Source organism: Macrosteles quadrilineatus, unplaced genomic scaffold, assembly GCF_028750875.1.
Source record: "Macrosteles quadrilineatus isolate MER2022 unplaced genomic scaffold, UCM_ALF_1.0 Scaffold_2__2_contigs__length_208266976, whole genome shotgun sequence".
NCBI lineage: Eukaryota > Metazoa > Arthropoda > Insecta > Hemiptera > Cicadellidae > Macrosteles > Macrosteles quadrilineatus.
This window is the reverse complement of record NW_026542595.1, coordinates 59,616,228-59,622,090: the sequence shown is the minus strand read 5'-3', so window position 1 is coordinate 59,622,090 and position 5,863 is coordinate 59,616,228. Positions and strand designations below refer to the sequence as shown.

The 5,863-nt window shown below is 36.8% G+C and overlaps 1 long non-coding RNA gene across 1 annotated transcript; it reads right to left on the bottom strand.

Moving 5' to 3' along the window:
* Window positions 1–913: 913 nt before the first annotated feature.
* LOC128987465 (uncharacterized) lies at window positions 914–4,957 on the bottom strand. The gene is made up of 3 exons (XR_008490242.1): window positions 4,801–4,957; window positions 2,895–3,066; window positions 914–1,031 (listed from the first exon to the last, which is right to left on the bottom strand). It is a non-coding gene; the product is annotated as an uncharacterized LOC128987465 (long non-coding RNA).
* Window positions 4,958–5,863: the final 906 nt, after the last annotated feature.

The following is a 5,863-nucleotide window of genomic DNA, read 5'->3' as shown; positions in this document are numbered from 1 at the left end:
CCATAAATAAGACATATTATTTATTCCCTATTTAAATAACATTAAATTTAACAAGTGCTTAGGTTTGCTGCTACGGGGAAGGTAAAAAGTGTTTTTTGACCATACGTGAATAGTATGGGATGAAATAAATAAATTTGCCAAATTTTATCAATATATATCCATAAACAAGTAAACTACAACAATTTTTATTTTCTCCATAAGAATAACATGGGAATTTAAAATTAAACTATTTTTGAATTTTCTCCGTGACCGTTAGGCATACAACAGCGCTTCAATATACTAAATTATTTCTTTTTTTAAGCTCTACAAAACGGTTTACAAATAAATTGCAAAATTTTTTGTTTTTCGGGTAAAAAATGGGGAAAACACATTTTTACCCCATAAAACCCCCCATAAACCCCTGTTCCCATGGTCCGATTATGCTGGATCGCGAACTCGTTCAAATAAACGTAGGTTTACACGTTTGTACCAAATTTCATCAAAATCGTATCATTTTTGTTCGAGTTATCGCGCTAACGGACACATATATATATATATAAATATATATATATATATATATATGAATTTGAACGGATGGTGTTTTTGGCCTCTAGGGACCTCAAAATGAAAAAGTAAATCGGTCCCGCGTCCAGGTCTTACCATGAGTACTACGGTAATAGCTTATTCCCTATATGGGAAATTCGCTAACACCAATAAATAATAACAATGGTATATAAAAAGCTGTTGTGTTTACTATTTTATATTTTTAAAGTGCATATTATGCAAATATTGACTACATCAGAACTTATGTTTAGAAACAAAGTAAAAAATAATTAAAAGAAGTATAAAAAAAATTATTACAGCTGGAAATAGTGGCATTGTAAATGATCATTCAATTTTAATAGTTTATGTAGAACATTTATTTTTAAAACATATAAAGTAAATCATAAACAGTGGTAATTTATCACAACAGTCTGTACTATCACACCTCACACTAATAACAAAACATTTTTAAGTCTTCAATCAGTTCACCAGCACCTCAATCAATGACTCTGTAACAAAAAAACTCTGTTTTAGGTTAATTTAATAAACATGGGCAACACATTCAATGTGAAGCCTACAGCGTAGTTCACACTAGTAAACTTATTGTATGTGGTACTATGGGGTTATTGCATGAAGTTTTGGCTGTTATTTTTTTTTTCGTGTCACTATAACATAGTAAAATGTACAGTACAATAGACTCCCTCTTATCCAGACTCTCGGGACCGAGGTCAGTCCGGATAATGGGTTTTCTCGTTAAACTGACGTCCCACAAACTCATTAAAACTGACCGTTTAAATGCATACTGTATATACAGTATTTGACTAAAATGTAGTAGAGCATAATCACTGTTCTCATATCCTTAACACAAGAACAGTCGTTTCAGTAACGCTTACCTCCCACTTCCTGCCGACCTAGTCCGGTTAAACCGATGTGCTGATAAAAATTGCCCGGTTAAAGGCCTATTTTGCTTGGAGCGATTGCAGCGATAGTCGTATGGCGATAATCGCTCCGCGATAGTAGCCGGGCACTGCTCTGACGGAGTTTGCGTTGTCCTGTTTTGCTTGGAGCGACTATCGTAAGAGTCGTGGACCACTGCCCCGGGGACCAGTCTGAGCGATAATCGCGCCGCGACTGATGCGCAGAACCTCAAAACAGTGCACTTCACTCAGTAGGCACATAATAGGGGTTAAATTAACCATAATTTACTTTTTTGTTCAAATAATTTTTTCTATTCATGTGCTGTTACGATTCTACTGTTTTGGTTATATTTCATTACACATTAATTTCATTTTCTAAATTAAATTTTAGTAGAAACAGACGACTTGTTTTAATTTGTTAAGGTAATTTACGTCTATTCAAATTTATTAAATATAAAATGCTTGACTGTTCCAAGTTGTTATGTGTTATTTACGTAGTGTGGGCGTTAATACTGTGTCAGTTTTTGTATGAATATTTTTTTTTAAATTTAGACTCCAGGTTTTATTTTCCGACATTCATGTACTCTTATTGATATCACTATTTTTTTATTTATATAAATATATTTTTTCATTGATATCACTACAGTTTTCTATTTATGTCCTATCTAGTGACCTCTAGTGATACGTATCCATCCCTAATCCTACGTATCACTATGTATTTTCAATCGATCGTCCATTGATACTTCCACTAGGGTCGAGTGGAGCCTCGTCTCCTAAATCCTCACAGAGGAGACGCTTTAATGACTTACAATTCGCACTCATGACTTCACCATTGTGAGTGCTGATATTTAACTAACTATGAAAAATCGCTGTGCGACCGAAGATCAATCGCTCTAAGCAAAACGGCCGCCTTGTCAGCTATAGTAGCTGAGCGATAATCGCTGTGCGACTATCGCTACAGTCGCTCCAAGGAAAATAGGCCTTAAGAGATGTAATTTCCACCGAGTGTTGTCTGGTTTAACCGATGTCAGGTTAAAAGGTGTCCGAATAAGAGGGAGTCTACTGTACCTTATCATGGCTATTAAACATAGTAATAATGTTCCCTAATATGCAGCAAGGAAAATCAATTTTACTTAGCCTAAATACAAAGCGAAGAAGACTGATTCTGAAAATTACATTGCACTGCAACAGCAATGTTATGGGGTAAAGTTCTGCAGAGAAACTTTAATGTATTATACTATCCTATCAAATTTTCAGTTTCTATAAATTAATAGGCCTACTGACAAGAGCTTCAAATTTATATAAAATATATTGATTAAGAAATAGGCCTGCTTATTAATCTGTTAGCCTATGGGTCTTTTTAAAAAGAGGACCACCCGCCAATCTTTTACAGACCATTGCGGCGTTTAGGTTATGTTAGCTTATAGGCCTACCACATAGAAAAAAACCACGCACCTGTATGAGTCGTGCATGCAGGACAGCAGGAGAGTCAGAGTGGTGGGGAAAGACACCTCGCCCCAACGACTTATCCCCACCACTGCTCCAGGCCCTTCCCCACCATCACCCTTCACCCCTACATGCGCGAGACAGCCATGGTTCTGCGCAGGTTCTTTTGAAAGTGGTAGGCCTATAGTTTATAAACAAACAAGGTATCATTAACAAAACGTTTAGCTTTTTTCTATAAGCTAAGTTACTCATGAAAAGACACGACTAGGTATAATTTGGCGCTTTTGACAATCAGTTTTGATAGAAAACTGTACAACACTAACCCAACCCAATGATGATGCTATTGGAACAATTTGTACTGTATTTATTTAGGTGTTACCTGGTTTTTATTAACATTAACTAAACCAAACTGAACTAACCTTGTTTAACCACCACGGAACAGTGTGAAAGTCTATTTGAAAAGAATCTATGGCTTTAAATATTCATATCACGATACAGTACCTTTAATACTCAAAACAAAATTTGGAATTTATATCGCAGGGAATAATATAAAGTACTATTTGTATAACGAACTGATATTTCACCCAATATAGGCCTATATTGAAGGTACTGATATTGCAGGTTCTCTAAAGGACTTTACTGCAGTTCTTAATAGCCTACATTGTTTATAGTAAAACATTCTAGCATAAAATGAAGACTGTAAATGTATTGTTATTTGTTTCATCAAAATTACCCCAACTAAAGAATAAATTGTAGGCCTAGTTATTTTGATCTTTATAATAATGACCATAACAACCTGTATAATGATTTTTACATCACTAAGTAAGTAGAGGACAAATTGTTTATTCCTAAAAGTAGGTAACGGGACAACAGTTTATGGCCGCTACAAATAACTAGCCTACAGTTTAATCGTTTATAAAACTTAATGTATATTTTCCTGTCGTTGGAGTTTCAAATAGCATGTTTCTCATGGCCATGTTACTCTAAATAATTTCAAACAAACCGCTATTTAAATTAAACAAACGATGTTTTAATATTCTGACTATTACAACAGCGTGAGGAAATGCCTCGTTCAAAAGGTTACAGCATTCTTATTAAGTTAGAGACTATATGTGTGTATGAGTAGCAAGTATAATCATAGACAAAAAGAATTAAATATAGACTACCAGGCGTGCTGCGGTTGCCATGGTTACCATAGGTTCCGGCGCACACCGCTGTAGTTTACGTAGCGCGTACGCCGTAACTACCGTGGTGCTCCAAGCGGTGTGCGCCAGAACCTATGGTAACCGCAGCACAGCTGACGGTCTATACAACTCGCCCAAGGGTTTCTAATATGAAAGGTACACCGCTTGGTAACTTACTTTGTAAGTGCCTTTTACCACACAGCCTAGACAGTGGGTACACTTCCATATTTGTTGGCACAAACAACCGAATCAGTAATATTGATTATTTAGTTTAATTCGATATATCGTTTGGTTAGTTAGGTTAGGTTAACCTTACCTAACTAACCAAACGATATATCAAATAATTATATAATTATAAGATTCGTCCTTTTGCAATGTTTATGGGAAATGTCGGTAGTCCTAACTGTGTGACCCTACAGGGGTACAACAGTTTCTTAACTGGGCTACGCTAATATCGATTGGAACTATCAAATTGAAATATTGATTAATAATCGATATTTTAAAATATAATGTCTATTATAAAATTAATCTATCATAACCTAACCTAACTAACCAAACTTGTTGATGGTGAAAAAATCGCAGTTTACTAATCGAATCGATAGTTTCAATCGATATTAGTGTAGCCCAATTAAGAAACTGTATCCTTGTTTTATTTGGACAACACTTGGAACAAAACACAACAAACACTTTTAAAGATTAGGCCTACTGTATAAAAACTAACTTTAACTTACAAGGGTGCACGGGGATGGCACGGTAGAACGCATAACAATAAACACTCTTTTATACACTTAAATCCGACTTCAAAACATACGATACTTCGATAAAACCTCAAATTATTTTTAAAAAAACACAGCTTAAAGACTTTGAAAACTACAATCGCTGGGGCACGGCAGGATTGGTGTGAACCTGGCAATAACTCCAGCCATAAGTAGTGCGCGCGCCCGAAAAAATCTATTGCTGGCCGCTTTGCGGCAAAATACGTCCGCGATGCATATTACCGATTACGCCAACAGATAGAGGACACTTTAACGGACACGACAGTATCAACATTATGTACCTGGGGAGTAGGTTAAGGGGGGTAAAATGAGCAATAAGTAGTGCGCGCACCACCAAAAATCTATTGCTGGCCGTATTACGGCAAAATACGTCCGCGATGCATATTACCGATTATGCCAACAGATAGAGGACCCTTTAACGGACACGACAGTATCAATATTATGTACCTGGGGAGTAGTATAAGGGGGGTAAAATCGGCAAAAAGTAGTGCGCGCGCTACAAAAAATCTATTGCTGGCCGTATTACGGCAAAATACGTCCGCGATGCATATTACCGATTATGCCAACAGATAGAGGACCCTTTAACGGACACGACAGTATCAATATTATGTACCTGGGGAGTAGTATAAGGGGGGTAAAATCGGCAAAAAGTAGTGCGCGCGCTACAAAAAATCTATTGCTGGCCGTATTACGGCAAAATACGTCCGCGATGCATATTACCGATTACGCCAACAGATAGAGGACACTTTAACGGACACGACAGTATCAACATTATGTACCTGGGGAGTAGGTTAAGGGGGGTAAAATGAGCAATAAGTAGTGCGCGCACCACCAAAAATCTATTGCTGGCCGTATTACGGCAAAATACGTCCGCGATGCATATTACCGATTATGCCAACAGATAGAGGACCCTTTAACGGACACGACAGTATCAATATTATGTACCTGGGGAGTAGTATAAGGGGGGTAAAATCGGCAAAAAGTAGTGCGCGCGCTACAAAAAATCTATTGCTGGCCG